Genomic DNA, 10502 nt, shown 5'->3' with positions numbered 1-10502 from the left:
ATACCCGCATTTGTGATACAATGTATACCAATGTGTCAAGCCTGATAACCGCATTTGTGATACAATGTATACCAATGCGCCAAGCCTGATACCCGCATTTGTGATACAATGTATACCAATGTGTCAAGCCTGATACCCGCATTTGTGATACAATGTATACAAATGCGCCAAGCCTGATACCCGCATTTGTGATACAATGTATACCAATGTGTCAAGCCTGATACCCGCATTTGTGATACAATGTATACAAATGCGTCAAGCCCGATACCCGCATTTGTGATACAATGTATACCAATGTGTCAAGCCTGATGCCCGCATTTGTGATACAATGTATACCAATGTGTCAAGCCTGATACCCGCATTTGTGATACAATGTATACCAATGCGTCAAGCCTGATACCCGCATTTGTGGTACATTTGTATACCAATGCGTCAAGCCTGATACCCGCATTTGTGATACATTTGTATACCAATGCGTCAAGCCCGATACCCGCATTTGTGGTACATTTGTATACCAATGCGTCAAGCCTGATACCCGCATTTGTGATACAATGTATACCAATGTGTCAAGCCTGATACCCGCGTTTGTGGTACATTTGTATACCAATGCGTCAAGCCTGATACCCGCATTTGTGATACATTTGTATACCAATGCGTCAAGCCCGATACCCGCATTTGTGGTACATTTGTATACCAATGCGTCAAGCCTGATACCCGCATTTGTGGTACATTTGTATACCAATGCGTCAAGCCCGATACCCGCATTTGTGGTACATTTTTATACCAATGCGTCAAGCCTGATACCCGCATTTGTGATACAATGTATACCAATGTGTCAAGCCTGATGCCCGCATTTGTGATACAATGTATACCAATGCGTCAAGCCTGATACCCGCATTTGTGGTACATTTGTATACCAATGCGTCAAGTCTGATACCCGCATTTGTGATACAATGTATACCAATGTGTCAAGCCTGATAACCGCATTTGTGATACAATGTATACCAATGTGTCAAGCCTGATACCCGCATTTGTGATACAATGTATACCAATGCGTCAAGCCTTATACCCGCATTTGTGATACAATGTATACCAATGTGTCAAGCTTGATACCCGCATTTGTGGTACATTTGTATACCAATGCGTCAAGCCTGATACGCGCATTTGTGATACAATGTATACCAATGCGTCAAGCCTGATACCCGCATTTGTGATACAATGTATACCAATGCGTCAAGCCTGATACTGTACGTTGTGTGGAGCTATTGGTCAAGCATGCCCCTGCCGGCCGAACGATGATATCCTTTACCATTGTGGCCCGGTGCTACGCATACATTCAACTGAGAGTTTCAATACCTTCTACCGCCTCCGGGGTCTAGTGGTAGAGCGTCCGACCGGAGAGCGTAAGGGGTTCGATCCCCGGCCGCGTCATACCAAGAGCCTTTAAAATATGGTTCATGTTGTTACCCTGTCTGGCGCTCGGCATTAAGGGTCTAAAACAGGACTGGTCGGCTCGTAGTCAGTATACTGTGTTTGAGTGGGGTATTCATGTTAAACTGCGGCATGGTATCTCAGTGGGCTAGCATTATAAATCGGCATCAGTCCGGTCAAGTACAAGCAGCTACACAAACACACACACGTGCATGCACGTCGCTACATAAGTGCAATAATCTTGGACGCGACGTTAAACCCCATTTCACCTCACCTTTAATTACCTTCTCGAGTCGCAATCGCATAAAAACCCGACGGGTCAAGCTGACATGGGGATTTATTTGGCATCGGTTTGAGTGCTACATATTTTGTTGTTTGCTGATTTACGATATAATATTTTTATGTTTATATATAAAGTTATTTTGTGTGCCATTATTCGTTAATCATGAATCTAAATTGTTGTCAGATAGATACACGAGCTTGATGAAATCATGTCTTTGCATATGCGTGATCGGTTTGTGCGCCACAGTCAGCAATATCCTAGCTATGCCGTGGCGGCCAGCCAGCCACTGTTTTAACAGTGAGTGATAGCCTGAGCAATGGCCTACAACACTGGAGCGCGATGACACGCAATATCCTAGCTATATCATGGCGGCTTGCGAATATTCGAGCCTTGACCAGGTAAAACAGTGAGTGATAGCATGAGCAATGTCCTACACCACTGGAGCGCGATGACACGCAATATCCTAGCTATATCATGGCGGCTTGCGAATATTCGAGCCTTGACCAGGTAAAACAGTGAGTGATAGCATGAGCAATGTCCTACACCACTGGAGCGCGATGACACGCAATATCCTAGCTATATCATGGCGGCTTGCGAATATTCGAGCCTTGACCAGGTAACACAGTGAGTGATAGCATGAGCAATGTCCTACACCACTGGAGCACGATGACACGCATCCGTCAAAGGACCTCACTACCGATCTCCATATAAGGAGGTTTTACTACAGGTATGAGTGCGTATATTCCCCTGGGAAACCATACAAAAGAAAAAAACATACATAGGAGGCTACACAATCATCGATCACATGAAGTACACGATCTCGAGGCTTCCTGGTATCGTTTGATACAAGTATTGCATATAATGCGTCCGCTTTGCAAAAGGTACATTGCAGAAGTTTCCCTTTGTAAAACAGACATTCTTTTGTTGACCGTTGACGTGCACTTGTCAATCAGACGCACTGAGAACCTGCCTGGACACTGTCACATACACTAAGTATAGGTTCTGTGTTGAGTGAAGATGGAGTAATATGATAAACAGGACATGCGGAGTTACCTCCCTTGTTGCACGGTGAAGCAGACATTTCCGTGAACGTCTTCTGTTTGGTGTTAATCACTTAACTTACAGTAGGTCCCCCTTAATTCTCCTTATCATAGCTTTCAATCTTACACAGTGTTTTTGTTTGTGTGTTGTTTTTTGTTTGTTTGTTGTTGTTGGGTTTTTTTGGAGTTTTTTTTTGTTTTTTTGTTGGTGTTTTTTTTTGGGGGGGGGAGGCTGACACGGAATACTAACAAAGAAAGGGAGAGACACAGACAGACAGACAGACAGACAGACAGACAGACAGTGGCCGTTAAATTATAGTGCTAGCCCACACAGAAACAATATTTGGACTCCGAATTAATAAGTCTTTGTTTTGTCCACTTAATGCGGCTGGCCCAGTCGTCTAAGGCGCCGCGAGTCGCTGTGCAGAGTTGCGTCCCTTGGGCACGCCAGAAACCTATGATTGTGGGTTCGAATCACGGTGCGCCCCGATTATGTTTCTAGGTTTGTCAGCACCATACCCGTGCTCGTGGGTTTCACGAAAGTGGTAAACGTCCGAGACCTGCATCACTTCAGGCTTTCCTCCCACATTAAGCTGGCACGCCGCGATATGACTGGAATACTGTTAAAAGCGGCGTTAAACCAAACTCACTCACTCACTTAATGCCGAGTGTCAGGCAGGGTAACAACAAATGACTATTTCGAAGTCTTTTGGTTTGTCGCGGCCATCAACATTCTTCTCATCGGGCTGCTCTATCGACAAGACAACAGAGGCGGTCAAGTGTCTGAACAGTGACTGTAGACGTAGTAGAGGGGTACACGAAGAAGTAGCAGCACTTAACGTGGTAGATATAGCAGCAGTATCGGGACTGTAGACGTAGTAGAGCGGAACACGTAGAAGAAGCAGCATTTCACGTGGTATATATAGCTGCAGTATCGGGACTGTAGACGTATTAGAGGGGTACATGTAGAAGCAGTTGCACTTGACGTGGTATATATAGCAGCAGTATCGGGACTGTAGACGTAGTTAGAGGGGTACACATAGAAGCAGTTGAGGGGGCACGGGTGGCCCAGTCGTCTAAGGCGCCGCGATTCGCTGCACGCCAGAAACCTATGATTGTGGGTTCGAATCCCGGTTCGCCCCGATTATGTTTCTAGGTTTGTCAGCACCATACCAGTGCTCGTGGGTTTCACCGAAGTGGTAAACGTCTAAGACCTGCGTCACTTCGGGCTTTCCTCCCACATTAAGCTGACACGCCGTGATATAACTGGAATACTGTTAAAAGCGGCGTTAAACCCAACTCACTCACTCACTCACTAGAAGCAGTTGCCTTTAACGTGGTATGTATATAGCAGCAGTATCGGGACTGTAGACGTAGTAGAGGGTAACACGAAGACGTAGTTGCACTTGACGTGGTATGTAGAGCAGCAGTATCGGGACTGTAGACGTAGTAGAGGGGTACACGTAGAAGCAGTTGCACTTGACGTGGTATGTAGAGCAGCAGTATCGGGACTGTAGACGTAGTAGAACGGTACACGAAGAAGTAGCAGCACTTAACGTGGTATATATAGCAGCAGTATCGGGACTGTAGACGAAGTAGAACGGTACACGAAGAAGTAGCAGCACTTAACGTGGTATGTATAGCAGCAGTATCGGGACTGTAGACGTAGTAGAGGGGTACACGAAGAAGTAGCAGCACTTAACATGGTGTGAAAAGCAACAGTATCGGGACTGTAGACGAAGTAGAACGGTACACGAAGAAGTAGCAGCACTTAACGTGGTATGTATAGCAGCAGTTTCGGGACTGTAGACGTAGTAGAACGGTACACGAAGAAGTAGCAGCACTTGACGTGGTATGTATAGCAGCAGTTTCGGGACTGTAGACGTAGTAGAACGGTACACGAAGAAGTAGCAGCACTTGACGTGGTATGTATAGCAGCAGTTTCGGGACTGTAGACGTAGTAGAACGGTACACGAAGAAGTAGCAGCACTTGACGTGGTATATATAGCAGCAGTATCGGGACTGTAGACGTAGTTAGAGGGGTACACGTAGACGTAGTTGCACTTAACATGGTATGTACAGCAGCGGTATCGGGACTGTAGACGTAGTAGAGCGGTACACGTAGAAGCAGTTGAGGGGGCACGGGTGGCCCAGTCGTCTAAGGCGCCGCGATTCGCTGCACGCCAGAAACCTATGATTGTGGGTTCGAATCCCGGTTCGCCCCGATTATGTTTCTAGGTTTGTCAGCACCATACCAGTGCTCGTGGGTTTCACTGAAGTGGTAAACGTCTAAGACCTGCGTCACTTCGGGCTTTCCTCCCACATTAAGCTGACACGCCGTGATATAACTGGAATACTGTTAAAAGCGGCGTTAAACCCAACTCACTCACTCACTCACTAGAAGCAGTTGCCTTTAACGTGGTATGTATATAGCAGCAGTATCGGGACTGTAGACGTAGTAGAGGGGTACACGTAGACGTAGTTGCACTTAACGTGATATGTATAGCAGCAGTATCAGGACTGTAGACGTAGTTAGAGGGGTACACGTAGACGTAGTTGCACTTGACGTGGTATGTATAGCAGCAGTATCGGGACTGTAGACGTAGTTAGAGGGGTACACGTAGAAGCAGTTGCACTTGACGTGGTATATATAGCAGCAGTATCGGGACTGTAGACGTAGTAGAGGGGTACACGTAGACGTAGTTGCACTTGACGTGGTATATATAGCAGCAGTATCGGGACTGTAGACGTAGTAGAGGGGTACACGTAGACGTAGTTGCACTTGACGTGGTATATATAGCAGCAGTCTCGGGACTGTAGACGTAGTAGAGCGGTACACGTAGAAGTAGCAGCACTTAACGTGGTATGTATAGCAGCTGTATCGGGATTGTAGACGTAGTAGAGCGGTACACGTAGAAGTAGCAGCACTTAACGTGGTATGTATAGCAGCTGTATCGGGACTGTAGACGTAGTAGAGCGGTACACGTAGAAGCAGTTGAGGGGGCACGGGTGGCCCAGTCGTCTAAGGCGCCGCGATTCGCTGCACGCCAGAAACCTATGATTGTGGGTTCGAATCCCGGTTCGCCCCGATTATGTTTCTAGGTTTGTCAGCACCATACCAGTGCTCGTGGGTTTCACCGAAGTGGTAAACGTCTAAGACCTGCGTCACTTCGGGCTTTCCTCCCACATTAAGCTGACACGCCGTGATATAACTGGAATACTGTTAAAAGCGGCGTTAAACCCAACTCACTCACTCACTCACTAGAAGCAGTTGCCTTTAACGTGGTATGTATATAGCAGCAGTATCGGGACTGTAGACGTAGTAGAGGGGTACACGTAGACGTAGTTGCACTTAACGTGATATGTATAGCAGCCGTATCGGGACTGTAGACGTAGTAGAGGGGTACACGTAGACGTAGTTGCACTTGACGTGGTATATATAGCAGCATTATCGGGACTGTAGACGTAGTTAGAGGGGTACACGTAGAAGCAGTTGCACTTGACGTGGTATATATAGCAGCAGTATCAGGACTGTAGACGTAGTTAGAGGGGTACACGTAGACGTAGTTGCACTTGACGTGGTATGTATAGCAGCAGTATCGGGACTGTAGACGTAGTTAGAGGGGTACACGTAGAAGCAGTTGCACTTGACGTGGTATATATAGCAGCAGTATCAGGACTGTAGACGTAGTTAGAGGGGTACACGTAGACGTAGTAGAGCGGTACACATAGAAGCAGTTGCACTTGACGTGGTATATATAGCAGCAGTATCGGGACTGTAGACGTAGTTAGAGGGGTACACGTAGAAGCAGTTGCACTTGACGTGGTATATATAGCAGCAGTATCAGGACTGTAGACGTAGTTAGAGGGGTACACGTAGAAGCAGTTGCACTTGACGTGGTATATATAGCAGCAGTATCGGGACTGTAGACGTAGTTAGAGGGGTACACGTAGACGTAGTTGCACTTGACGTGGTATATATAGCAGCATTATCGGGACTGTAGACGTAGTTAGAGGGGTACACGTAGAAGCAGTTGCACTTGACGTGGTATATATAGCAGCAGTATCAGGACTGTAGACGTAGTTAGAGGGGTACACGTAGACGTAGTTGCACTTGACGTGGTATGTATAGCAGCAGTATCGGGACTGTAGACGTAGTAGAGGGGTACACGTAGACGTAGTAGAGGGGTACACGTAGACGTAGTTGCACTTAACGTGATATATATAGCAGCAGTATCGGGACTGTAGACGTAGTTAGAGGGGTACACGTAGACGTAGTTGCACTTGACGTGGTATGTATAGCAGCAGTATCGGGACTGTAGACGTAGTAGAGGGGTACACGTAGACGTAGTTGCACTTGACGTGGTATGTATAGCAGCAGTATCGGGACTGTAGACGTAGTAGAGGGGTGGGTACACGTAGACGTAGTTGCACTTGACGTGGTATATATAGCAGCAGTATCGGGACTGAAAGTATGTGTACATTGTACTCCTGTTAGGAAACGAACACGTGGCGTGACGAGCTACCACACTGCCCCATTAGTAGTAGTTGTAGTCGTAGTAGTAGTAATGGGTAGTAGCTGTTGCAGAAGTAGAAGTTCTAGAAGTAGTTGTAGTAGTTGTTGTAGTAGAGGAAATAGTTGTAGTAATAGTAGCAGTAGAAGTTCTTGTAGTATTTTAGTAGTAGTAGTAGTAGTAGTTGTTGCAGTAGTAGTAGAAGACGTAGTAGTAGTTGAAGTATTAATAATAGTAGTATGTTAGTAGTAGTAGTAGTAGAAGTAGTAGTAGTAGTAGTAGTAGTGGTAGTAGTAGTAGTAGTAGTAGTAGTAGTAGTAGTAGTAGTAGTAGTGGTAGTGGTAGTAGTAGTAGTAGTAGTAGTAGTAGTAGTAGAAGTAGTAGTAGTAGTAGTGGTAAAAGAGGTAGTAGAGGTAGTAGTATTTGTGTTTGTAGTTGTAGTTGTAGCAATAGTAATAATTGTAATAGTAGGAGTGGTGGTGCTAGTAGTAGTAGTAGTAGTAGTAGTAGTAGTAGTAGTAGTAGTGGTTGTGGTGGTTGTGGTGGTGGTCGTAGTACACGTTTTGTTTGTTTGTTTTGTTTGCCATACTCAGCAATATTCCAGCTATATGACAGCGATCCTTACATATATCGAATCTGGACCAGACATTCCAGTGATTGACACAAGGCGCATTGTTCTACTCAATATACACAGTATTATCAAAGCAATGTGCAGGGTGTAAGGTTCTGAGGGTATTCAAGAAGTCTAGGTAAACAGACATGCACCTGTATGTCATCCATATTACCCGCAGTGTATACATTAAACATTGTGACGTTCAACGAATGTACGGTGACATGCACACTAAGAAACAAAATCTCGTCTCGTGGTAACCATCAGTCGCAAGTCGTCGAGCGGCAATACATCATGCAATTTGCCTAATAAGGTATACAGAGTTACTTCCCTTTAATCTCTTTCATTTGAAACCAAAGCTTTTTGGGTAATGTGACCGGTTTACATTTTCATTGCATGGTTCAACATTTGACAAGGGCAAAGTTTGAGATACACCCTGCCTATTGTTTGGGGGGTAAATCCCCAGTGGGAGAGGGTTATGTGATGGACATACGACATAGTGGTCAAAGCGAGCAGGGATGGTTGGTTGGTTTGTTGTTTAACGCCACACTCAGCAATATTCCAGCTATATGACGGCGATCTGTAAATAATCGAGTCTGGACCAGACAATCCAGTGATTAATATCATGAGCATCGATCCACGCAATTTGGACCGATGACATGTATAAACCAAGTCAGCGAGCCTGACCACCCGATCCCGTCAATCGCCTCTTACGACAAGCATAGTCACCTTTTACGGCAAGCATGGGTTGCTGAAGACCTATTTTACCCCGGATATTCACGGGTCCAAAGCGAGCAGGGACTCTTACACCTGAAATGCTATTGTGGCCTTGTGTCACATACAAGCATATACATCTGTACGTGGTTTAAGAATCTGGATAATTAACAACAAACGTATTACCAAAAATGTGAAAAATTAAAGCACACCTGATTCTTTCTGAATACTATTGTTAATCTGCCATGGGTGTTCTTTGACTTCTTTGAATAGTCTTGTTCAGAGCGATGTTTTGTTTTTTTATCATACTTCTCTTACACAACCGTGGGTGAGAAACACATTTGACATAAATGGTCTAAAACATGTATATAAGATCCAATTCCAGGGTCACAGTAGTTCTGGGTAGTAAGGGGTAAGTCCGATGACGTCAAAATAGGCATCGATTCGTGTGAGTGAGTTGGTTTTAACAGTAGTCCCGTTACATCACGGCGTGTCAGCTAAATGTAGGAGGAAAGACCGAAGTGATGCAGGTCTGAGACGTTTAACACTTTGGTGAAACCCACGAGCACGGGTATGGTGCTGACAAACCTAGAAACATAATCGTTGCGAACTGGGATTCGAACCCTCAATCATAGGTTTCTGGCGTGCCCAAGGGACGCAACTCTGCACAGCGAATCGCGGCACCTTTGACGACTGGGCCACCCGTGCCCTCGGCATCGATTCGATGTTAAAATAGGGTGTATAAGAAACAGATGACTGCATTAGTGCCAGTCAGACACCATGTGTCTTACAACTCCTTGTTTCAAAGAGAATCTAACGATTTTTCGCTCGTTGTAAGATAAATTATCTGCATGAATCTCTATCTACATGTAAATAAGTATACTGAGGTTCATACTCCAGTTTGCACTTACATGTAGAATTGAATCCACTTCTCATGAAGATTACGTGAGATTGTAAACCCTGATAGGAGGGTGAGTGAGTGAGTTGGGTTTAACGCCGCTATTAACAGTATTACAGTTATATCTCGCGGCGTGTCAGCTTAATGTTGGAGGAAAGCCCGAAGTGATGCAGGTCTCAGACGTTTACCACTTCGCCGAAACCCACGAGCACGGGTATGGTGCTGACAACCCTAGAAACATAATCGGTGCGAACTGGGATTCGAACCCTCAATCATAGGTTTCTGGCGTACCCAAGGGACGCAACTGCAGAGCGAATCGCGGCGCCTTAGACGACTGGGGTAGGGTGGCCTAGCAGTTTAAGCGTTCACTCGTCACACCGAATGTCCGGGTTCGATTCCCAACACAAGTGAGAAGTCTGATGCCCCCTGCCGTAACATTGCTGGAATAGTACTAAACGTGGCACAAGCCCAACTCATTCAAATATTTGTCATATAGTTCAACTTCCAGAAACCCTTTTCTCTTTATCTTCATCTGAGAAGAACGCGTGTTTGAACTCATGTTCTATTGAAACCAAACTCACTCTATCACTCGTATGTGTCCTTCATAACTAGTCACAATGCTATAGATCTCACGCTGATCACTAGAACACCTCGGCTATAATGAATGATCAAATAATGAGTCAGCTTCTTATGTTGAAAATGTTACAGAAACCACGGCAACGACAGCAGTCTTAAACAATCCGTAACAAGCTTTACAGATGTCGACGTACATGTGTTTGGTTAACTGTTTCGGGTTTTCCTTGAGTGTGTGTTTAGGTTGATAAATTGAATCAATAGTATTTGTGAAGCAGCGGATATACACTCAGCGTACCGGTTCAATACTGTTAAAGAAATATACAGACACTGTCGTTTATTTGTTATTCAGCGAACTTGCCCTGCGTCAGTTGTTCGTATAATTAATTACATGGAGTGTGATTGAACCATTTAGACGTATTCAACTCTCAGGACTAGG

The sequence above is a fragment of the Haliotis cracherodii genome, unplaced genomic scaffold (assembly GCF_022045235.1).
Source record: "Haliotis cracherodii isolate W230 unplaced genomic scaffold, xgHalCrac1.p SCAF_6, whole genome shotgun sequence".
In the NCBI taxonomy this organism is placed as follows: domain Eukaryota; kingdom Metazoa; phylum Mollusca; class Gastropoda; order Lepetellida; family Haliotidae; genus Haliotis; species Haliotis cracherodii.
This window is presented reverse-complemented; position numbering follows the sequence as displayed.